Source organism: Protomyctophum parallelum (genome assembly GCF_964188405.1).
Source record: "Protomyctophum parallelum genome assembly, chromosome: 3".
NCBI classification, from domain to species: domain Eukaryota; kingdom Metazoa; phylum Chordata; class Actinopteri; order Myctophiformes; family Myctophidae; genus Protomyctophum; species Protomyctophum parallelum.
Window position 1 is genome coordinate 45,679,377 of NC_139698.1, and position 26,594 is coordinate 45,705,970.

Here is a 26,594-nt window from a genome sequence, read left to right on the forward strand (position 1 = left end):
GTGGTATCTCCGTCTTGGCCGGTCTCTTTCTTTCGGCGTCGCTGCGCTAGCGGCGGCTCCATACATGTTGGTCGGGTTCCTGTTCTGTTCAGCAGGGAGCGGAAGGCTCCATACGTGTTGGTCGGGTTCCTGTTCTGTTCAGGAGGGAGCGGAAGGAGGGCAGGAGGGATAGTGTGTTGCTCGGCATGTGTTGACACCCTCCCGGTGAAACCCCTCGCTGTCATGTGAAAGCAAGCGGCTGGTGACTCCATGCGTGTCGGAGCAGACATGTGGTCGTATACACCAAATCCAAGACCAAGACAGTTTGGGTTGGCAAGTTACAAGGAGTATGTACACTGTACATACAGTATATATACTGTACATGGGGTGGGATTGGATGAACAATCAACTACAATGGGGAGAACTTGAAAATAAGAACACAACACACACAAAAACAAGGTGTTTCAGTAGACAAGGTTGGCTTTAGTTTTAGGGTTAGGGATTTTTAGGTTGAAGGTAGGATTAGATTGGGCCAGTATACAATGCGGTGTTGAGGTCGCCAACAGTATAGTAATACAAACCCATGTGTGACATGACGTCAATGTGGCGATTATTTTCTTTATTGCTTTATTTCTATGATCGTCTTTAATGCTTTGTTCAAAGCAATCAGTGAATCACTATATAGAAAGTGAAGTAGAAAGTAGACAAATGTGCAGAGATGGCCATGGAAATAATAATGCACACCTTCCCACTCAGCTTTCCATGTAATAAAATAAAATATAATAGGGATGAGGTCTAGCCACTCTCTCATTAGTATTTATGGTAATATTATTGACCACTCATTTTGTATGTCTGTGACAAAAAACTAATGTTTGAGGAAAATGTACATCACAAGCCGGCATGTTGATTAGCCCTGGTGTGTGTGTGTGTGTGTGTGTGTGTGTATGTGTACATATGTGTATGTGTATGTGTGTGTGTGTGTGTGTGTGTGTGTGTGTGTGTGTGTGTGTGTGTGTGTGTGTGTGCTTATGCGGTGCATGCATGTGTGTGTTGTTAGTTATTATACACAAATAAGAGTGTTCGTGTAAATACAAATTAAATCCATCAATGGATCATGGTGTCGTCGGGGCTTGGCATCAGAGATGTGCGCCAGCTCCTGCTGAAAAAGGTTAAATAATGTGAATGAGCCGACATGTGTTTGGCCCGAGGCGAACGCATCCAGATGTCACAGATCAACACAACATCCCTCTGAGAAGAAACTCTCTCTATCAAAAGGTCATATGGTACTACACAGTAAAATCCTCTGTGTTCACTGATACATAATGATCGCTGTGAAAACTTGCATGTTTTTGTTGTCTTTTTCATAGGCCTAAATAAATGCCGTTTTTACTTGCGTATCAGAAATAGCCAATTTACAAGCTCACAGTTTATAGATTGTGATCAGGGGGGCAGTCAGCCAGATATTTCGTGAAGCCTCATTTGAAATCGGTAGTTCATATAATGGCCTGTTGTGGCGCTGGACTGGACCCAAAAAGCCCCATAGCTCCATAGAGGCCCATGTATTTTGGCCCAACTTCACCTAGACTGTATTACCTTAATAAACATGGTCATGAATACTTTCTTCTTCCAGTCACTAGTTTAAAGTCTCATTTCTAATGTCATAATATTCTTTTTGGAAAATTATGGTCCCATTAATTAAAATAATGACCATAAAGTTGCGTATGTTCTGAGGGGCGTGGCTACCATTACCGTCTATGATCGGGATTCCCCTCCCACTCAAGAGTCTTCTCCTCCCACTCGAGTCAAAATAAAAACCAACGGAGAAGAAGGGGGGAAGTCCCGCCTCGTTGTCTGGGCAGCCAATGGCCAGCTGGACCCAAACGGAGCCAGCCAATGGCCAGCTGGTCCAAAACGGATCTAGAAAGATGGCGATTTACAGTGCAGGGATTTCAGGCTTCATTTTACGTTCATGTTAGACCCGGGGAACGCTTTGTCCATATTTTTTACAGTCTATGATTGTGATGCTGTGAGCTTGTTGCTTCTTGAGAGCTATTTTCAGTATTATTTTTACTTGTATTTGCACCAATGATGACACGCCAGTTTGAAAATGATTGCGTCTGTCCATAAATGGTAAATGGTGCATAGCACCTTCATCCAATTGGCGCTTTACAGAGATTGTGCATTACATTCACCCATTCACACACACATTCATACACCGATTGCGGCGGAAGCCATGCACCAACCAGCACATCGGGAGCAATTTGGGGTTCAGTGTCTTGCTCAAGGACACTTCAACATGTAGACAGCCGGGAGGAGCCGGGATTCGAACCGCCGACGGATCATTGGACGACCTGCTCTACCTCCTGAGCCGCATGCAGTCGTCACAGTATCCATAAGGTTTACAAATATTTATCTAATAAAAATCATCACTTAGACAGTGTGACTGACTAAATTATAATAACTACATTGGATCGTTTTGGAACATTACCTTTTCCCCATTTCCTGAACAGTCTAATGGTTCAGTACATACTGCATAAAATCCCCAGTACATTCATTCATCCATTCGTATCTCTTTGTGTGTAGAATTCTTTACATTTTTTGATCGATTGAACACATTAGTCAGAAATATAAACAGCACGTCAGACATCGCTGTAAAGTGCCTTGGATAAAGACGCTATACATTATAAATGCACCATTTACTATGAACAAAGGAGAAAGAGGAAAAATGGCAGCAGTGAATTACCACTGCGTGAAAAGAGGAGTTAACGGGAAATTATGGGCACTGTATTTTGCCCGTAAACCTCAAGTTTAGCGGGCATATACAGTTCATATACGGTAATATACAGGTGTGATGGTACAATTTGCAAGTTTACCAGAGTTTGTTGGAAAGTTTAACGGGAGTTTCCTGTAATATACACATCCGTATTCCATGCTTTTTGCGAATGACACCTCCTTTCGATGGGAATCTACATTTACCTCCTCTTGTGGTTTCCTGATAGTGATACATGTATTGATGTTTGGTTTTTTATTATTATCATCTTTTTAGGTACATTTTGAAAAGAAAACCAGTGATTCACGTCCGTTAATGGATGGTGTCAGGGCATTCTACATTTTGGTGTCAGAGTAGTATAATGAGAATGGAACCATTCGGTTCCATTTGCACACACTCAGAGTTGCATGTAGAGGACCCCTTTCACCACTGTGTCTTTGTCTGCAGCAGTGAATGAATGACAGCTATTCAAATGAGAAGGCCATCGTTATTACAATACTTATTTGTCCTATTGTGTTTCGGGTGCGATTGTGACGGGTCTGTGGCATGTGCATGCATGCAGACTGGCATCTGTGACTTTCTGGGATGGGGGGCACGACAGAGGACAGCGGGGAAGAGATGTGTTCTCGCAGCCGACATCAGAGGGAGACAGATTCACTGGGCCACAAGCACAAGGATGTTTAATCCGATTAATTTCCATAGAGGAGGGAGATTAATTACTTTTGGCAGTCCATAAACAATCTTCTCTCCGGTTGATTTGGAGCCCAGTGACTGTGGTGTAAATCCACACACTACAAACAAACACACACACACACACACACACACACACACACACACACACACACAACACACACTTTGTGTGCACTTTTATTTATCAAACACTGGGTGGGGTGCTGGGGCACACATCGGGTGATGTCAAAGGAATAGGACATAAGCAGTGGTCATGCAGGGGGGGGGATCTTGCTTAAACGCGCGTTCACATGAATTCCGTGAGGGCTAGCTGGCAGAGCCCTTTATGCACCTTGCTGTATAAAGGTCCTTACAGACGGGCATCGAGGTGGCTCATACGACAGGTCTGCTCCAGGTCTGCTCTAGAGGGCGCCAATCGTGAAAAAAAGCTAAACAGAATTCAGGTCTATACTCTATAGTCAGTCGCGGATGGATGAAACGAGCATGCGCGAGACAATTTCACCGGACCGCGCCCGCATAAGTCCGCTTGCGTTGTCGCCCCTCGACTTCTCTATGCGTACAGAAACAAAAACGCAGGTCTCATTGAAAATGAATTACTAGGCGCTTTAATCGCTGCAACGATGCAGACTTTGCCTAAGGGAATTACCCACAATTCATAACGTTGCAACGTCAAATACGGGGATACCAGGGGAATCCTCCGGTCCTCCCGATCAGAATGGCAAAAAACAGTAGTGGTAGTAATATGGATTTCGTTTTAAAAAGTAACCTGTCTGCCCGGTATGTTTGATAGTCATGCACGCAGGCGTGCACACGCACGCACGCGTCTACACGCACGCACACACACACGCACACACACGCGTGCGACCTTACTGTTCAGTACAGTGTAAAGTACTATAAATCGCCCCATGTTTCTGTTTTAGTTGCTCACACTAGTGGAAATGGAGGTCATCAGAGCAGCACAGAAACACAATAAATAGTTGGTATACCACTGTGTCGTTACTCACAGCCATGGGCTGGAAGAAGTACTCCCAGTACTTTTTACTTAAGTAAAAGTAGCAATACCACAATGCAGAAATACTCTAAGTAAAACGTCTGTGATAAAAAATAAATAAATTGGCATCAAAACATTACCAAACAAAGGACCAAATAAAAAGCACCTGACCTCTTCAAAAGTTGTCAAACGCTTATTAAATTAGCAAAAAATTTATAAAGCAATAATTAGCAAAAAGATCACAACACGTTGCGACGTGAGCATATACTGTACATATGTCACTTTCAAATACTGTAGGCCTAGATGAAGTATAATAGAAATAAATATTATGAGCATACTTTTACAATACGGTAATCGGCAGTGAAATAAAAAAAAGTGCCATAGACGTCTGAAGTATCATAAAATGGAAATAAAAGTACCTAAAAACTGAACTTAAGTAAAGATACTTGAGAACTTCCCACACTGCCAGAAACACAATAAGTAGTGGGCATAGCATTTTGTTGTTAGTCACAGCCATGATGACTCTGTGGCTCTCTGAACAGCTCTCTGAACAGCTCTCTGAACGGCTCTCTGAACGGCTCTCTGAACGGCTCTCTGAACGGCTCTCTGAACGGCTCTCTGAACGGCTCTCTGAACGGCTCTCTGAACGGCTCTCTGAACGGCTCTCTGAACGGCTCTCTGAACGGCTCTCTGAAGGGCTCTCTGAACGGCTCTCTGAACGGCTCTCTGAACGGCTCTCTGAACGGCTCTCTGAACGGCTCTCTGAACGGCTCTCTGAACGGCTCTCTGAACGGCTCTCTGAACGGCTCTCTGAACGGCTCTCTGAACGGCTCTCTGAACGGCTCTCTGAACGGCTCTCTGAACAGCTCTCTGAACGGCTCTCTGAACGGCTCTCTGAACGGCTCTCTGAACGGCTCTCTGAACGGCTCTCTGAACGGCTCTCTGAACGGCTCTCTGAAGGGCTCTCTGAACAGCTCTCTGAACAGCTCTCTGAAGGGCTCTCTGAACAGCTCTCTGAACAGCTCTCTGAACGGCTCTCTGAACGGCTCTCTGAACGGCTCTCTGAACGGCTCTCTGAACGGCTCTCTGAACGGCTCTCTGAACGGCTCTCTGAACAGCTCTCTGAACAGCTCTCTGAACGGCTCTCTGAAGGGCTCTCTGAACAGCTCTCTGAACAGCTCTCTGAACGGCTCTCTGAACGGCTCTCTGAACAGCTCTCTGAACGGCTCTCTGAACAGCTCTCTGAACGGCTCTCTGAACGGCTCTCTGAACAGCTCTCTGAACAGCTCTCTGAACGGCTCTCTGAACGGCTCTCTGAACGGCTCTCTGAACGGCTCTCTGAACAGCTCTCTGAACAGCTCTCTGAACAGCTCTCTGAACAGCTCTCTGAACAGCTCTCTGAACGGCTCTCTGAACGGCTCTCTGAACGGCTCACAGAAGAATCATCTTTTACATTGCGGTAAAGATGTGTCAGTGAATGTCTGTCTGTCTGTCTGTACAGGAAAATAACTATGACAATGATATAGCCAGCAAACAATATTCTACCTCAAAAGCAAAGAGAAGTTTACAATGTACCTCCTCTCACCTATTTAAATATGGATGGCATGCACTGCACCGATAGACACTGTGAGACCAATAAGTGAAGTGTCCGCCATGTGAACAACTCAGATCTTTCATTCCAGTACAATTATTTTTGTTGGCCAGAGAGTCCAATTAGTATTCAGTCTCTTCGAATCAAAAAATAATGTGTGTGTGAGAGAGAGAGAGAGAGAGAGAGAGAGAGAGAGAGAGAGATGGGGGGGGGGGGTTCAAATAACACATGAAATCTACTATTACTGTATATGAGACAGTAATATATTGTATGTGCAGTGTAAAAGCGGTGAGTACAAACACATTTGCAGCCATACAACAGCCAGCTACACAGACTGCCAAGTGAGCCGAAGGCAGCTTGCAGCCCTGTGTGGCACTGCATCACTACAATGAACCTAGAGGGCGAGCAGGGTGGAGGGACTGTGTACCCCCATTCTGCTCACAGCTTTCATTATCAGCAGAGCAAGGCTTAGCTTAGCCAGAGAGCCAAGCAACTGAGCAGAAATAAGCTAGTGTTCCCTGGACGCAAACGATGGGCGAAGGTTTAATATGTGTGTGTGTGTGTGTGTGTGTGTGTGTGTGTGTGTGTGTGTGTGTGTGTGTGTGTGTGTGTGTGTGTGTGTGTGTGTGTGTGTGTGTGTGTGTGTGTGCGTGCGTGCGTGCGTGCGTGCGTGCGTGCGTGCGTGCGTGCGTGCGTGCATGCAAGATATATATACTTGAAGGGAGACATGCTGGCATATACATTACATGCACGTATTCATGTCTGCCCACACAGTGGGCAACCGTACGCGGCAGGTTATTCATTTCGACAGCTACATGAAAAGATGACATCTTACGAGGGCATAGTGAGCCTTACAGTAAGACCCATTTTAGATTTCACCGTCTCTTCCCTTCATGAGCACGACGTGTGTTGCCTGCGCACTCGTTGGTGCACACGTGTGTCTGTGTTTGTGCATAATCTGTGTCTTTGCCACAGCCTATATCCGACCGATCACATGATGAAGGGACATTCTGAAATTGAACAATGACCCGAGGACCCATTTTCAACCGTCCCTCTCTACTGTCTGCTCCTGCGCCAGAATCAGATCCTCAAGACACGATTATTAACAATGACGTCTCACGTCTCAAATACTCGTCTCACACAGGCCAAACAGCGACCCTTAATCAGCCAGTGACCGGGTCACTCCGACCAATCTGCTCCTTCTGTCGTCAGACATCAAGACGTCCCGATTCCAGCGCGAGTAGAACGACCCTGTCGAGTTGCGGCATCTCAGAACCACACGATCCAATTAAGCGCATCTATCAGGTCTATGGATACACTGTACGAACGTGTTACGATACGATTCCTTCACCCACCCAGAAATGTCTGTTGGAATTATTTCCATGTCCCATAATAATGTGCAATAATAACGCCCCCCCGTTTTTGATCCTAACGCGTATCTGTAGCCCTGCGGGCCTGTCCTGTCAGAAGCAGATCTGTAGCCCTGCGGGCCTGTCCTGTCAGAAGCAGATCTGTGGCCACGGTGTCAACATGGTCAATAGTCGCCATGCATGCCAGATAAAACAAAAACCCAGTGGAGGAAAATCATTACAGCCAGGCCACCCCAAGGCAGTCTTTAGATATCTCCATAGGACGGCTAAATGGATCAATAGTGAGGTATTACAGAGCACTTAGCACTTTGCAATTTGATATTGAAGGAGAGATAATGTTTCTTTCATTTATTTTTTATGGCACTACAGAAGCTGATCAAAGCCGTCGTCTGGTTTGATGTGTGTTTAGAGACCAGACGCATGCCTGCTGCGAGACGGGATGAGGGGATCAAAAGGATTGCATTTTTTTATATATACGGCTGCTGTATTTTGATGTTGTGATGTTTGAACGTTTTACAGAAAACTACTTGATAAAGGGAACAACAACTCTTCAAATACTTTACTTATGTTTAGCTGCATGCTGGTGTTGCGCACCAACAATAGCAGATGTACTAAACGCTGCTCGTGAGCTTGTTGTAGATCTGCTATTTTTGGGTGTGCGACACGATGCGTAACCAAGTACTGCTCAGGCTGAAAGCCTCTGTGTGTATGCATGTGTGTGCGCGCACGTGCGTGCGTGTGTGATGCCCTCTCTCCCCAGATGAGGGACTGAGCACACAGTGACAGTGACTGAGAAGTGGCTGTGCTTTCATCTCTTCTCATATTCTCACCTTCAGCTGACACAGACAAAACCCGGGGATTGTTCATGTGAGTTTACAGAGAAGCTCTCTCTCTCTCTCTCTGATTCCATCAGCACTATTTAAAAAGGCAAACAAAAAAACAACATCCTACGCATCACAATGTATCAGAACAGTCAGGGAAGGGCAATGTGTGTGTGTGTGTGTGTGTGTGTGTGTGTGTGCCGTGCATGCGTGCGTATGTGTGCATGCGTGCGTGCGGGCGTGTGTGAGAGAGACAAGGGGAGAAATCTAACAACAAAAAAACTACGGCAAAAGAAAATAAGCCCACACCTTTGGGGATAGGGGGGTGAAATTGCCTTGTCACACAAAAAAACAAAAGACTCATTATTGAGATAAATCACTCCATTCTGTTCCAAATATAAACTCTGCCTCAACTCACCTGGTAGCTGTCGTCCAGAGGCCCTACACTTTGCTCTCAGGAGTGCACCGTGTCAGGGTGAGGGTATACAGGGGTTAGCTCTAAAATTATAGCTCTAAAATTATAATTTTAGAGCTGAACTTATTATGTTCAGCCCGTTGGCACTTGACCTATAGCCTTGACCACCATGCTGACTTGCCTTCTTGTGCCAAAGGACCCACAAATTGATATGTATTTGACTGCGGCACTCCATCTGAAAATGTGTTGTGCCAGAATAATTCAAAATCTTCCAAGACTTCCCCGCACACACACACACACACAGGCACACGCACACACACACACACACACATGACTAAACAAACACCCAGCTGGCTGGAGGAGGACGACACATGCATTGTGCCACATACTGTATCCGCGGTGCAAAGATCACAGGCTCAAGGCCACAAAATATATTCATGTCGAGGACCTCCAATATTTACAAGCAACTTCGGCGCTAGCCGTGAGGGAGTATGAATTTAATTTTATAGATCTAAATTCGACCCCAGGACCTTTCCAGAACAGACTTCGTTTCGGCTCTAAAGTAGCAGTATATGAATCGGCCCTTAGGGTTAACCTGGTCCAGAGCGCTAGCGAGTGTTCTCTAACGCCCTGCCAGGTGCTCCTCTGCTGCACATGGACAGAAAATTCCACTGCACAAAACAACATAACACCAAGTCCCCAGTATACACAGAACCATATCAGCAAGGCAGTGTGTTTAGTGCAGCAATGGCTGAAGAGACAAAACTCTTGGCATGGCAAGTCTGATGTGACGATTTAAGAGATGATCAGTGTCAAATGTGCTAGTGCTAATTAAACGTGTGACTTATTGTTCATATTAGTGTGTATTTGGTTTACACTCTCTCTGAGTAACAAAATGTGGATAAATTAAAGTGTACAGTATTTGTTAAAATGTCGCTTTATTGTAGACACGCCCACCAGTTCATTAACACCTTGATTGCCGGGGTTATTTAATCCATTAAATCAGTGTGCCCAGCGATTTATAGCAGCGGGGCACTTTTACTGACGAAACGGATGTTATGATGGATGTGGCTGGAGCAGCTAAATGTAGCCAAAACACTCTAGAGGCGATCGACAACAATCAAGGTATGATTACATCTACCGCCACTAGCGACTGGACCGCGGTGGGCCGTCTAACACATAAGCTTTGCTTAGAATTAGACATTATGATGTAGATCAAGAGTTATTAACGTTTTAAGATTTTCAGTCTCGTCGGCTAAACGGGGGGAACATTTTCGATGACGTCCCACTGTTGCGCAACATCGAATGTTGCACAACAGGCGTTCCCAGCCTGCAGCGGTTTTCATATCAATAATCTCCGTCCTATTAATCAATCTCTGTCTCTGCATCAGACTGTACTAATTAATAGGACGGAGACCTCCCTCTGGGGCCCTTAAACTGTAAGAATGCCTGGTTTGCCTGGTGGGTGGAGATGGGTGGTGAACTGAAGCCGCAAGGGGGAGGGGTTAGGGGAGGGGTGATATTGTGATGTCAGTATATCACAGTTTTTTTCATTGGCACGTTTGACTGTCAAGCTTTCAGCCTCCAGGAAGAAACCCTAAATACAAAGGGAAGACATCATTGCACATAACCACACCAAGGGGTCTAATAAAGTCAACTCATAAACACATACATAATCACGGCACTCCATCTTTAACAGATTCTATACATAGGACGTCTGAGAACGTCATAATATTAGTACTATTGACGTGTGAGGACGTCCTAGCGACGTCCCAGCGACGCGGGGCGAGATAAGAATATTCCGAATTTTTCCTATTTTTTTTTTTTTGGCATTTCGCTTTTCGCTTGCCGTATGCTAACGCTCAGTGCAACTATTAGCTTGTCATTGACTCCCATGTTAGCGCGGCGGAAAGAATGACTCGTATCTCCTTATCCAGGGCGCTCTCCATGGTGATGAATGGATCGATATGCTGGCGCTTAATTTCTGCTCCTCATCCGTCTCTCCCGCAAAATATGAACGCTTTTTGGAGCGTAAAACAATATATTAAGATGATCGGGGATGTGAGGTCCCTTTGTAAAGTCAACTTTTTTAGGCAAGTGTTTCCTGTTTCATGGCTTTCAAAGTAAAAGCGATCAGACAACTCTGGCACTCTATAGCCTTTATTTTGAAGGCACTTCCTGTACTAAATGTGTTAACTATGATTACTTACTATGATTTACTAAGATGTTTTCATGGGTGGAAGGTTAATTGTGTGATTATGGTGAACTTCTACATCGTCCTGGAGAAATTGTAGCGAAACTGTTTTGTTTGTCAAAAGCTTCTCCAAGACTTCACTTTACAGTCGACCAAGTTAAATGTTACACTGAAGCGAGGTACTAATTAGCTTCATGAGCTCCAGCACTCAAAATCTTAAACCAGAATTTGTGCAACAAACAAAACACAAACAAAATAAGCCAAAAAAAGGGGAGAATGAACCAAACTTTACATAACAACTAACCAAGCAGTAAATTAGCCTCACCCTACTGTATAAGTTTGGGTTCAGAATATGCTGTAATCCTAGCGCTCTGGAAGAATTAATTTACAGTGTGTGCCGTATTATTTGAGAGGCAGGCCCCCACATTGCCATTATTGTTCTCTGGCTAGGGGATTCATAATGAGATTTTAACATTTTATAATCAAACAAACCAGTGTTTACTGCATGATGATGTGATAAAGAAAAACATGATCCCATTACACCCTCCCTTATGAAAACAGCTGCCTATTTGCGCCGCCAAAACATTCCTTTTCTCTGTTCTAGCTAATGGCTAATCTTCGATCAATGGCTAATGTGCATATCTCTAGCCTCTACACAAACATGTTTTCCAGTGATTACAAGCATGATGCTGCAAAAAAAAAGAACGCCAGCTAATGATGACACGGTAGTGTGAGTGAACCAGCAGTATCATTGTCTCTTTCTCTCTGCTTATCGGCCCATGATGGTACGCTCCATATCACTGACTGATTCTGATCTCGCCCATCTACGGATAGGTCTCCTCTGTTTCCAGCAAGGAGTGTACTAGGTGTGTATACGTGCGTGTGTGTAGAAGGCTCTCTTTGAACGGAGCACAAAAGAGAGCGTTATCTCTGTTTGTTCTCTGTCGCAGCTTTGTCCCTGGGGAGGTAAATAGTAACAGCAATCTGACCTATAAGTCACAAGGACAGGGTTGGAATACATAGCGCGCGCCACTGCTTTCATGTAGGTTGATGTCTGGTATGCTCTGAGAGACTTCGGGTTACAGTTACACGTGTATGCATTGTGGTATCACATGCAGACACATGTTGCTGACGGCTCACCTGCCTTCAACAGAGAAATAAGTGGTCATTCGATATTGAACTAGCATCGTTTAAACCAGACCAGACACCGGATTATTTTGTCACAGGCTTTTGAGCCATCCACTGCCTACTACTACACACTGGAAAAGGTACCAAAATCACACTTGTGTAAAGTGAGGGGAGCTCTTATCATCATAAATCGCACATTCTGTGCTCAGCCACTCAAATCAACGCTATGGGGTACACACATTGCTCAGCCAATCAAATCATCGCTATGGGGTACACATAAACACAACGCTGGGCATAGGAGGGGCTAGCGCTCCTCAAAAAACAATTATATATAAAATATATAGCTCAAGTTTAATGTACTTTTGAAATGTGTGTGGCGGGGTTCCCTACACCTATAGAAATGCACTTGGCCACTGTCCACCACTGTTTGTGGCAGCCGACAGAACGTGTCAACTCATGGATGTATAGAGCGTCGCAGTCCCGCCCCCTTTCATGACGACGCCAGGTCCAGGAAATAATTCCAAATGCATTTTTCCAATAGACATTTCAAAAAGTATTTATTTAAAAGACCTTTTAAGCGTCGCACAAAGCCAACTCGAGTTGTGACAAATATGACAATAAACACAATATTTTGGACCAAACAAATAATTACAAAGAAGAAAAATAAGAAAAAAAGTGTTGTAACACGCCGTTTTCTTCTTCTTTCTAATTATTTGTTCTGCCCGAAGATTTTTGTTTGTTGTCATGATTTCTCACAACTCGAGTTGGCTTTGTACGAGACTTAAAAGGTCTTTAAATAAATACTTTTTGAAATGTCTACGGGGAATCAATTCCTGGCCCCTGGTAGGGGGCGGGACTGCGACGCTCTATAGGGCAGGTCTATAAAGGAGGAATTAGAAAACCAAAATACGGTGAGCAGTCAGACAGCTAAGGGCCAGGAGTGAAGTGAGCTGATCACTTAACGGGGGAAAAGGCAGGGGTCATCACGAGTAACTTCCCTGTCACACGCCAGCTCTCCATGTTGCCTAATTGGAACAACCGCTTTAATTGGGTATGGGAGCCATGGAGACGGCCGTACTGTCTGCAAGTTAATTGGCTGAAGGGGAACCCTTCAGCAGGAGAGGTGGGCCAGAATGAGACGGCTGTGCTAGTGCCTCGACCGAGGCGTCAATCTGCGCTCTACGACTGACACTGAGCACTGAGGCCTTTGAGTGGCCCCCGGCAAACCTTGCAGACATCGCTATAGACCGACAGAGGCTGCAGGTTTAGGAGAAAATAAACATTGCAGCTTCCTTTAATCATTTGTAACTCTCACTGTAACGTTACGGGGAGGTGAAGTGCATTCATGGCCTTTTCATATGTGCAGACAAGCGTCTAAAATAATTAATTATCAGTCAACGACGCGCGAGGACCTCAAATGAGATCTTGTCAGTCATGATCGATCAGTGTGGTGTTCGTTTTGTCTGTCTCTCGGTCTGTCTATCTGTCTGTAAGACACTCAGTCAGTCTTTTGGTCCTTCTCAGCCTGTCTGTCCGAATTTCAACAGAAGTGCTGAATGGCATTACATTCTCATTCTGCTCTGCTGATTGCTGTCTGAATGGTACATCAAAAACTGTCTAGCCTAAAGTAAGGCCTGGAACACCTATGTTATTATACCTTTCAGGTCAGGAGAACCTCTGTGTATGGATGTTGCTAAGAAGTTGAAGTTTTTCAGAAAACTTAGGTCAGGATTTAGCACTTTTTTTAAGGACGTGTATAGACGTCCTGGGATTCAAAACCACGGGGTGCCTTGGACGTGTATGTCCTTATGTATGTTTTATACAGCATATTTTTTATGCAGCATACTTGTGTTTCCTGCGTGCGCACTGCCGTTCACTTCCTTGATTACGGCTCCATTAGAGAATGTCTCATAACTCTAAATCTAGGGCGCTCTCCATGGTTTTGACCAAAAGGGCAATATTCTGTCTCCATTGATGAGTTCAGGAATATAAATGATTCTAGAGAGACTTTAGATGAATCAGCATGAGGTAAGAACTGAAGATTATGCCTCCCGGTTTTGGGGGGGAACAGAACAGTTTTAAAGTGTGTGTGTGTGTGTGTGTGTGTGTGTGTGTGTGTGTGTGTGTGTGTGTGTGTGTGTGTGTGTGTGTGTGTGTGTGTGTGTGTGTGTGTGTGTGTGTGTGCATGCGTGCGTGCGTACGTGCGGGCCAGCATCATCACCTTACAATAGCAACAACTATAGTAATAATCATTATAATGATAGTAGGGCCTATCATATTGTTAAGCTAAATGTCACGTAGTAAAAGATGCCATGAATATAAGGTGCTAGAGTGAAAAGTAACAATGCAATTTAGGGCTGCTGTGGATGACAAAAGAAGGGGGCTCTCTGAGCCCAGAACCACTGCTCTAAAAAAACAAAAAATACATTTTAGGTGACAGGAACTCTCACCTTTCTTGGGAGTGAGTGAAAAATGAACTGTAGATATTAGTTTTTTCCCCCTTCGCTTCTCCAATCTGATGGGCTCTCAAATTGACAACGGGTCGACAGAAAAGAAAAAGATTTAGGACACGGTGTGACAGGCCAGATGAGATACAGCCGGTGCTTTGAAAGATGACATGGCCATTAATGTCCAATGTCCATTGATAAAAAGTTAGACACCGCGCAGTCGCACCTCTATTAAAGGCATGACTTTGCGGGGCCGATTCCCCCGAAATGATTTATGTGCTTTTGTTGTGTTTGAAAGGAAACAGCTGTGTCTTTATTAGCAAGGCAGGTGTCTGGGCTGAGGAGACAGATTGGCTCGGCGATTGTCAATAGCACTTTGGAGACGCGTTGAGTCCACATGATCCGCAGCGAGACGTGGATGCTTACTGAGTGACCTTCACTCGCCGGGGCAGGACTCTCATGTGCTCTCATTTGTTTGAAAGGACCTGAAAAGGTGGCGTTTTAATGCACTCATTTGATTGGATTGTCAATGACAGATTGGGGAGATAAGACAAACAGGGTTTTCTGTAGTGCATACACGGCTGTCTAGCATGCATACAAATGACGCAGCGCGGAGCAGGAGATAGTCCTAGGGGGAAGCTGCTCGTTATTCCACAAACTCTTCTCACTAATCTGTGTTTAGCCGTATACTCTCTCGCTCCTCCTTCTCTTATTCTCTCTATCACTCTTTCACTGATTCCCTATATCTACCTCCACCCCTTTCCTCCATCTGCATGTCTCTTATTTACTCTCGCTCTCTCTCCATATGGCAGTCGTGTCTCAAATGGAAAGCGGAACACGAGGTAGACTTTATGTGACCTCCTTTTCACATGACCTTTCAAGGAAAGAAAAACAAGGCAGCTTTGTTCGTTATACGTTCACGTCAGGGTTTGTGGAACGAGCATCCACACACCTACTGTCTCTTTTTTTTTAAAGTTATTGTCAGCCAAATGAGCCAATTATATTTTTAGGGTGGCGGCTCTTGAGAAAAAAATAAAGGGAAGCTCCGCACACTCAGATCTGCGCACAATCAATGTATTTATTTAGCAAGCTTTCGGTCTACTGACCATCTTCAGATCTGAGTGTGCGGAGCTTCCCTTTATTTTTTTCTCATGTTCCCTTTGTGGCTCCAGCACCTCTCTTAAGTTTTTTCAGCGGATGAGCGGTGGTTCTTTTTCCAGGGTGGCGACGGCTCTTGAAAAACTGTGAAAGTTAAAAGCGTGCAGGATACTTCAAGACCCGTGATTGAAGTTGCAATAATGTCCGCGAGGATGACTTCATGGTCAAAGTAAAACGCACCCTGGTCTCATCTGCCGCTGGAGTAATTTACGGTCCAGGGGCTATGGAGGAATCCATAGGTTCACACAGTTCTGGGGCTGTGGACCCCAAGGGAAAACATTAGACAGGGGGAAAAAATTATATATATATATATATATATATATATATATATATATATATATATATATATATATATATATATACATACATAGACACTTGGTCGTTAATTTCCAAATTTGAAATACACATAAATAAATAATAATAATAAAAATAGCAAAAATAGTGTTGTTAATCCATTTTGCAATAGTTGGCAACAGGAGAGCTATGGCTTTTAGGGGTCCTTGACACAAATGTTTTGGGAAATCCAGAGCTAAAGTCCGCACAAATAAGACAAAAATAAACTGTGTAATTCTCACAGCAACCCGCAAAGGGTGAAATGCACCCCTAACTGTGCTTCAAAGGAAATAGCATCTCTGTGCTATTTGCACGTATTTAAATGAGGTAATATGCATACATTTGGCGACAAATAGCCCCTTTCTATGCAAATGAGCGTCACTGCAAAAGAAAGAAAGGCAAATTCTCAAACACCAGCACTAAAATCCACACGGTTAGAAGAGTGAAAGTTATTAGCATCTTCAGAGAGCTTGTGGTAATAGAAGCGCATTTATAAAGAAGTGTCATGCATAGACAATCTGGTGATTATGGCAGTGGTCATTATAGCCAGGCAAAGGCATTGCCATGCCCACTCACGTCAGGCACGTCTGTGAGCAGATATTTCAAGCCTCCATTACTGCGTTGTCACTTTGCTAGTCTGGAAAGGGTCCTAGTCAAAAAGAACCCTTTCCAGACTGAATATAATAGCGAAGTGACAACACAAATCACAAATGTAGCAAATCAGGCTGTATGGACATGGTTGTGCTATAGGGCAATACATTTTGTGAATCTGTGTGCGTGTGCGTGTGTGCGTGCGTGCGATTGTGTGTACTGTATACTAAAAGCATGTACTGTGACCATGAGCAGTGACATAGAGTCTGTGGGGGCCGGGGGGCCAGGGCCCCCATGAGGAATTGGACCAGGGATCTCGGCCCCATGAGCAATTGGACCTGAATATATATTCGCCTCGGTTCGTCCCGTTTGTGCCGCACCAGGTCGCGCCCGTTCGCGCAATTCTCGTCTTGCATTGACTTTGTATGTAATCGCGCCGCTCTAACCATCCAAGTTTGGCACCTTAACACGTCTGGCCGGCCCCCATGACGATTATAAAAACATTTAGTCTCTGAACATTCCAGAGAATCAACTACATTTTAACCATGTTTTTTCCATCATAATGGGCCTTCTTTGTTATAGTTGGAATATGGACTCTGACATCCACAAATTTATATATTTACGGATTGCCTAGGGTGATTGGCTGACTTGACCGTGTTGTGAATCGAAAATAGCCGATCTACAAGTCCACAAAGTGCCATGGCATGACGCGCCGCAAGCTTGTAGATCAGCCATTTCCAGAGTGCGATGCGGCACACAACCAAATATAAATCAGGCATAAAGCCTTCTGGAGGAGCCTCCAGTAACATGCTCTGGTAATGGTGTCCCAGACTGCAGCATATATAGCGTGAATGCAGCCTGTGGACTTGGCGGCGAGTGGGGCCGAGTAATGGTCTTTGGCCGGTGACTGAGGGCCTGCTGGTGCCTCTTCCACTCCAACACCCACATTCTGTACGAGGAACAAACGAACCGCATGAGGGCATGACTCCGAAAGAGAGGACGTTCTCCCGGTAGTCCTGGTGACAGCCACTGAAATCTGTCTGGGATGTGTGATGGTAGGACGCAGTGGTGGAAAGTACCAGTAAATTTACTCAACTGCTGGGTACTAAAAAAAATTACGTTATTTGAGAATGTTCATTTTTCAATACTTTATGCATGCTCTACCACATCTCAGAGGCAAATATTATACTTTTTTACTCGAAAACTTAATCCATTTAGACTTGAGGCCTTCTTTTCAGAAAATGTTAAGAAAAGTTACGTATAGGGGTTCCCGGTCTAAATGGGATAAGTTAAGTACACTCTCCAATTACGGTAAGCCACATTTTATATTAATCGCAGGGGCAAACGATGTGACGCAGTGTGGGCTAGTAGATCTGCTATTTTCATATTCTCACACCTTTTTACTTCTGGTAGCCTACTTTAAGCATATTTTGATGCCAATGCCAATACCTTTACTCACGTAACATAAAAAAATCAAATCAGCAGTATTGCTACTTTTACTTAAGTAAAATACAGTAGAGTACATCCCATGTGTAAATCCGGAGTAGCCTACTTCTTCCAACCACTGGGTAGGGTAGGGGGGGCGATGATTATGCACCACAGTGGTGTCCTGGGCTTTGGCATTTGGAAAACGCGTTGGTTGGGGTTGTTGTGTATGGAGCTTCCTGGCCCCGGCTGTATGGGGAACAGATGGCCAACTGGACATCCTTGCTGCCACAGCCTTCTGGTGTGCTCCTCCTGCCACATATGCTTCACCCTGCGGCTATTGCTTCCTGGAGATCGCTTTCCCACAATCCCTCACAGCAGTCACCATGGCTACACGATCCCCCGCTGCGTGCGGTGGATGGTGAATGTGCAAACTCATTCGTGGGCTCACGCACACATGACACACGCGTGCGTGCACACACGCGCACATGTACGCACACACGCGATATACCATATACCACATACTGTACCATATGGCCATATACGTCTGCTTATAATAACACACATTAAAACACGTCCTTGAGTGCTAATTCAACTCTGATAGCATATAAGGCAGTGGTTTTCAACCAGTGGTCTGGGGACCACCAGTGGTCCTTGAGGGGGTTCCAGGTCGTCCCCAGCTAAATGATGGAGAGTTGATAACGAAAGGACCCTTATTGGATCTTTAACTCTTGAGAGCGTAGAATGAAAGCAAATGGACCCTCACGGGTCTATTTGGTTTCATTATATGCTCTCAAGAGTTACATTAGGCCTAAAAAAAAAAAACTTTGGTTTCCGGTTGCCGACCGACTCTATTAAATATGCGCGACCCATATTATTTTATTGGCATTTGGTGGGGAAAAAATAAAATAAAAAAAAGAAGCTCAGAATACGACCGAGTCAAGACCAAAAAGGTCTTTGATCATTAAAATTCTCTTTGATGAGACCATCGGGACACGCGACCTCATCCTACGTTATAAAAAATAAAATCCACGTAGGAATAGTTGTAGAACCACTATCGTTTGTAACAACACTGTCAACACAGCGCGCTGTGCGCCGCCATGTTGCTCAGCTCTGACCGGGGAGCGGAGCGCAGCCTCTAGACTAGAGCTGTTTAGAGACAGATAGTGACGACAATGGACTGATCAGTGACTCATGCAGCCCCACGAATAAGCAGTGAACGGAGATGTCGCAACTCTCTCAACTAAACCGCGCTGCCTCCGACAGAAATATTTAGGGAAACATGTTTTAACGTGACATGCAGACCCGGTTCAATGGGAAACACAAACACACATTGAATAACACACGCCGATATTGTTGTGTTTCTGTTGCGTGTGTGTTGTGGTGCCACTGCCACCACACATTAAAATGCCACCAAAAGATTGCCAAAGCCAACCGCAGGGCAGCAGAAAATATCAGCAACCCTATTTTCTAAACCTGCTGCCTCTACTCCAGGTATGTCACTGTGTAATGAAAACAATGTAAAGTTGTATTAACCATTAAAACTGCCACAGTTATTTCACATAGCCAAAATATGAAATATGTAGAAGCCTATCCATCATTGCCGTAGGATTTTTCTTTTTTTTAATCCTTGCTACCCATCCTTCCCACGAAAAAATAAATAAATAAAATAAAATAAAATAAATTCCTTGCTACCCATCCTTCCCACGAAAAAATAAAATAAAAAATAAAATAAATTCCCTACCTACTCAGCCCAAAAATGACAGCCAATCGGAAACCAAAGTTTTTTTTAGGCCTTATTGTTAAACATCGGCCTTACTTAATTTACAAAATATTCAACGTTGTGGGTCTAAATTTCATCAAATGGTGGTCCGTGGCTCAAATGCCGAATAAATAATGGACCTTGACATGAAAATGGTTGAAAAACACTGGTATAAGGCTCTGTTTCTATACGTCGGGTCCGTGGACCACCGGGGGTTGTGTAACTCTTTTTTGTTTGTTTTACAGTAGATTGGGATGCCAAGGATATCAAATGTGGGTCTGTGGACTAATGTATATCCAAACTGGGGGTTCTTAAATGTTGAGAAACAATGGTAAAAGGATACAAACCTTAACTATTTTAGTTAAATTAACTCTAAGGAATTTATGATAAACGTTCAGACACTCTGGGGACTCATTTTCCAAAGAATCCACAACTGTACTTTTTTTCTCTCTCAGCAACAACTTCCTTTTCCCCACATTATATTCAGATTGTCATCACAAAGTAAACATCAGGAACGGATGATAGAATCTCCTCTCAGAAAAGTGTTGACAAAAGCCTATTGTAGTATAAATGGATTGCACTTATTGGATATGACAGGATAATCACAGACTTGCAGCAAAGCACAATACACACACACACACATTTAACGCGTTGCGATCTTGTACATCTGCCATGTTATTGTTCGCCATGCTATGCCGTCGTGCGACAAATTAGAAATCAGGCTTTAGGCCAACCTCGTGGAGCACTTTACAGTCAAATGAAAGTGACTGATTAGGAATCGCCACGATGGCACTGCAGGACAGGAAGGACGAGAGAGAGACATGAATGAGAGACACAGTCAGGGTGTCGGACGGAAGGAAGCAAGAGGAAGTGTTGAGAGTGCCATTCTTCCAGCTGGCTGGCGATGGCTCACACATCAGGCTCTGAGTATCTGACATTTCGATGTCACTTCAGGGCCCTAACAGATGGTGGCAAACACGTAGCCGTTGGTCCACCGATATCACTAGCGACCGCCACTGCAATGGGGACACTTTGTTCCCACGTTTATTTCATGTCAGTACGCCATATACTATTTCGCCCAGACAAAAATGACTAATCCCGAACAGACGATACAAGCACACCGCCTGATTATCTACATTCTGTCGTCTCATCCTCTGCGCTCTCCAGAGAAAGCAAACTGGGCATCTCTGTGCCCTTGCCAATACTTTGTGGAACAAACAAAGTTGCCAGGCAGAACCAGGAACTAATTTCATTAGCGACTGCCACTCATGACTGATTACAGGCCGTCCTCGCTTGCCGGCACGTGGGTCCAAAGTTCTGGGAGGTTAATAACCAGTAACAATCAATTACTTAACCAATCTGATATGATCAATGGGGGCCTCCAATCCGGTGGACGGCGAGATGAGGGGTGGAATACGATAAAGCTCTCCGATGCGCTCGGTGCTCACCAAACGGCGATGAGATGTGGCTAAACTGTTTACACTGCAATGGATGTTAGATAATGCTAATTATATGTTAGATAATTTACTTTTCCACATGGTTCGGGACAACAGAATTGGTCTATTTGTATATATTATTTCTATCTCTGCAGTGGTCCAGGTGAAACAGCCACAGTAGACAAGAAGAACATATAATACAATAAAATGTATTTCAATAGTACTGCACAACACCAGAAGAATGAAAGTTTGAGCGCAAATCAGAATTTAATGTTACTGTCTTAACTGCCTTCTTGGATGAGTAGAATAAGTTAAGTCAAAGACTTCAGACTTAATTCTGTTCCATTATCCAGTACACCCCAGACACATCGAGAGGTTGCATCGACTTTGACACAGAACAATTCTGTGTCCTGGGGGAAAAGAAAGAAAAGAAATTACACCAGCGGTGGGTTAATTGTCCCATCAACCATTAGTAGGCCTCCCATGTATCCAGTGCATCTCCATCTGCATCAGGGCTGATTATTCTAATGATGTCTAAACCTCTGTCCAGCCATTATTCACACATCACAGAGCCTGGCCTTGTTATCTCTGATGGCAAGGGGGTCTAGTCTTCCTCAATCCACAAATTAAATCCAATCCATCCCCCCCTCTCTCTCTTTCTCCCTCTCATACACACATTCACAAGCTTCTCTCTCTACCTCTCTCTCTCTCTCTCTCTCTCTCTCTCTCTAACCCATTTACTATGCTATCAGGCAATTACAAACCAATCTGACCCCTGCTCATCCTCAACATGACTTTCTGATCAGCCGTAGCAAATAGTTTTTAATTGAGTGCTAATGTTATTGTTTTTTCTTGAAAAGCATGCCGTTTAATTACAATTAGAATTACTATTGTGAAAATGTGTTACGTGTTTTTCTTTTTTCACCCCTCATTGGTAATCTAATCAAGTAAGAGAGTAATGGACCACACAACAACCTGGGCTAGCAACGAGAAGGGAAGGTCTCCTTTATGGTGGAGGGGTTGTTGAATGATAATGAGAAAGCACTCGCATCACAGCTATTAGTTATGAGGGCGAAACAAGTGAATACAAAACATGAGCATGCCATCCAATGTACTGCAAAACATTTGAGTGTCTGCCAAGGGAACATACTTTATTTTACTTTTCACTCATACTACAGCAGATGGCTGTTCTGACTCTGTGCCAGAGGGACGCGTTATTCGACAATGTGAAGGAGACTGTAATTCACAGGTTGCTCGATGATCTTGAGAGTTCTGGCTGCCTGCAGTGTGTCCCACATATCCCCCCCTCCCCCCCTGCACGGAGCTGTCGGCAATACATTCAGCATCACACAGTAAACCTACAAGCAGTTCAGCACCATGGACAGAGACACTTCTCTACTACTGTACCTGCTTGCTGCTGCCATTGCCAGATCCATTTGGTTTTGTTATCTGCAGTTCACCGACACTGACACACTCACTGTAACTGATGATACCCGCAGGATCTTCATCTAAGCTCAAGTGAGACTGTGCTTAAATTGGTGATCAAGTAGGCGTAGTCAGGCGTAGTCACCATTATGTTTGCAATCACAAAGTTCAATCTCTACGAGTACGATAGTCTCGTGGAATGCGTTTGTGCATTCTCAAAGTGTGAGAAAATCTTAAATCTTGATATAATGTGAAAAATGTGGAATATATGTAAAACACACATCCTTTGCATCCTCATTAGCTATTTTAATCTTCCATTCCATTCTCTATGATCATCAGAAGAATACAGACAAGGATCTGCCCTCGTTGGCTGACATGGCAACGGGTGACAGCCAGTCCATGGTGATGGAATGAGAGATGAGTCATCAAGTGGGACCAGCACCCACTACTTCAAACCATCTTACATGAATTGCGGAAGACATGATGCCATGTTTCTTAAACTCTACCAAAGGTACAGTTTAAGAAAGTAAATGCAACACTAATAATACCACGACTACTAATACTTCTACTTCTACTACTACTACTACTACTACTACTACTACTACTACTACTAATAATAATAATAATAATAATAATAATAATCATAATAATAAAAAAATTATAATAAAACAATCAGTATTATCAACCATTATAAACTTGTTATCGTCCTCATCATCATCCTCTGCATCATCATAATCACCACCACAGTATTATCACAATAACAAAAACAAAAACAATAATCTAATCATCATAGAAAAGAATGGTGACACATCCAGTAATTCATTATAGCCCTAAATGGCTGATATTCCATACATTGCATGTATTATACCACAGAACAGCCAATGCATTTTCATGGAGGGAACCATTGCGACTGATCTGTGTGAAGTTCTGTGAACTCACAATCAAACGGTTCTGGAAGAAAATTTAGTCATATATCTCAACTTTTCCACGAAATTCACAACATTGTACGTGAAGGGATGACATTCACAGCAGCACCAAACACATATGTACGGGACAAACAAATTGACAGGTGCGTTGTGGTTAGTGCAGGGTAATTAATCACACCTGTCAATGTGTGTGCCCTGTTTGTACGTATAGGGCCCAGCAAACTATCCCAAAAGGGGCGTAAACATGTGGGGCAAGTAGGACCCTAGAGACACAGATCAATCACTTTGATAGTGACATGATGAGCTTGTAGCCTAAACAGTGACTTTACCATGCTATTACACTACTTTAATGGTGCAGAATTGCTCGGTTCATACTTGTGCCATAACAGAAGGACTTTAGAAAGAAAGATTTTATTGTCTGGACTTTCTATCAAACAATCAAGTATCAATTAATGTGCACTGACGGCGCACAGAACCATGGATGCATAATAGCCAAGCACTGGTCATTTAATTAAGCCACTTATGCATTTATATAATCAATGAGGTTTCTATTTTAATTGGGTGTCTAGCTGATTTTATTTATATATTTATATATCACTATTAGTATTGTAATCCATCTATTCTACAGTAGTGAGCTTGCAGATCAGCTATTTTCAATGAACAGATTTAACTTTAAAAACCACCCGATCAACATTGTATTGTATCTTGTTAAAGTGTTCTTGATTAATGTATTCATTCGTTTAAATGAACACCCAGAAAATAGCCAAAACGTCACTGCTCTGCAAAAGACGTAAAAGTAGGTCATTAAAATAGCCAATCTATACCCTGCGCCTGGTGAGCTGCAGATAAGCTAATTGCAATGAACAGAGTTAACGTGGAGATTAATAAGTGTAAGTGTTCTTGAATCATAGCCTACCATGTGTTATCATAGGCAAATGGGCAATCAAATACAATACTGTAGCCTACATTGTCAACATTTGAGCACCCACCAGCAGATGTAAAATAAACATGGGGCATGAAAGATTTCTGCAAATGTTTCGCTAAGCAATTATACATGTATAATAGTTTGTTTCTTCAATAAGGTATCAGTTGTTGTAGCCTTGAAAGTGGGGCAGTAGCTGTCAAAATCATCTTTCCATTCTGTGTGTGTGTGTTCATAATAGCCCCGATTTTGCGGAGATAAAGCTCTCTTCCTGTACGTATGTTGAGCGTAAGCCTTGTCTTTCCATTAGTTTTCCGTTCAATCTTTAGTCGGCAAATGAGTAATTTTACAAATGCAAAGCGTGTGAATTGTCATTCACACCGTTCAGCTCTGGTTCAGTTTGTCCCACAACATGGCTAGGGGGGCGTAGATCAGAGATCTATGACGAGTCGTTGCTGGAAAATATTGTATGTGTGTTCATTGAAGGAAGTACACATGTTCAGTGCTGCTGTAAATGTCATCCTGTCGTACAGAGAATGTCATCAGTGTAAATCTTGTGGAAAGGTAGAGATATTTTTACTACATTTTGCCAGAACTTTCAAATGGATACGAGATGACAAGAGCTGACCCGAAGTCAGTGGCAGCAAATGGGTGAGTACACACCTACAAAGTAGAATGCTGGCACGGAAATGCATTGAGTTTTCTATGGATGTGTATGAAAAGTTATTCCCAAAGTGGGGTCCAGGGAAGGTCCCTCAGGGTTCCTTGAAGGGGTGTTAAAATGGACCCGTACAGGTCTGTAACTATGAGAGGAGGAGGGATGGAATGTTGCAAAACAACACATTCAAAACCATGAGCAACGGGACAGAGACAATGAACAGCATATAACAGTATATGCCGACAACAAACGGATAGCAACCAATGCTATAATCCAATAACACATGTCCCCGTACAGTAACTACGTACAGTAACTACATAATCACTTCCTCCTCTTTTCCTTCTTCCTCCTCAGCTTACATTGTGCCACCACACTGTGCACAGTACACACACACACACCCACACAATGTGTTCAAATACACAGCACATTGCTTCCTGGGTGGTTATCTAGAGAGAGGAACGGAAGAGCTGCAGAGCATCCCTGCCGGCCTCCCATCCCCCCTCATCCCTCCTCCCTATGTTCTGCCCCTCTTGTTTCTCCCCTCCCCTCCTCTGCTCTCCTCTCATCCTCAGTATGTGTAGCTGCTGCTGCAGCGGTCATCATCGCAACCAACAATGAAAACACGGTGGACAAAGATGCAGAGTGTTGCTCAGTATTACCTTTCAGTGGAGAGTGCAGTGCTGTGCAGTGATTGTGCTAGGCTGTAGCTGCTCCCAGTCTGCCCACGGCTAACAACATCACGTGACCCTGAGCCACCTGCTCCTAGAGTCTGGTCACGTGACCGAGACAGCCCTGGCAAAGATCTCTGGGAGATGTAGTTCAGGGTAGAGCCAAGGAGTACCTGATTAAATGCTAGTGATGCAGATAATGTTGGTAGCTTCTTCTTCTTTTTCCTGCAAATTATAAATGGTGAAAGATGTGTGGCACTTAGTTTTTTAACACAGTGATATACTGTAATTGCAACAAACAATAATAAAATAATAATAATAGTCTAATAATAATAATAATAATAATAATAATAGCCTAATAATAAATTATAGTCTAATAATAACAACAACAACAACAACTAGATGCAAATTCACAAGATTTAACACAGCAATTTCTCCAAATGACAAATTGTTTAGGATAGCATTTGCCTGGGACTAATTCAACCTTGGGTCTCAGGACCCAGTACATTGAAAACCCTCACTGCACAGCCAGCCTGTGCCAAAACAAACACACAAGCCATTGTATAGCACTGTGTCAGACCACTACTGCACTCAAACAGATGGCAGACCCCACTCCTATCTTTTACACAGCAGCAGTTTTAACAAGTAGCCTAGAACAGGTTCTCAAAGTGGGATCCGAGTGTAAATGGCACCAAGTGGACCCTTGTTTTTTCTATTTGGTACACCCAATACACTGTCAGTTATGGGTGTATTGAAATTAAAACATTTGAGAACCACTGAGGTAGTAGGCTACACAGTGGATTAATGATAATGATTTAGATTTGTGTTCCAATCACTCAAAACGGAGTCCGCTGGGTGGGTGATATTGTTAATTGGTAGCTTATCATAGGTCTT

General features: G+C 43.6%; 1 protein-coding gene across 1 annotated transcript in view; it reads right to left on the minus strand.

Annotated features, from left to right (window-relative positions):
* tsnare1 (T-SNARE Domain Containing 1) overlaps positions 1–25,740 on the minus strand; it is a 129,652-nt gene extending 103,912 nt beyond the window's left edge. The window contains exon 1 of the mRNA XM_083761968.1: positions 25,692–25,740. The gene's annotated coding sequence lies outside the window, so the exon portion shown is untranslated. The remainder of the gene's footprint in view (positions 1–25,691) is intronic.
* Between the last annotated feature and the right edge of the window lie 854 nt (positions 25,741–26,594).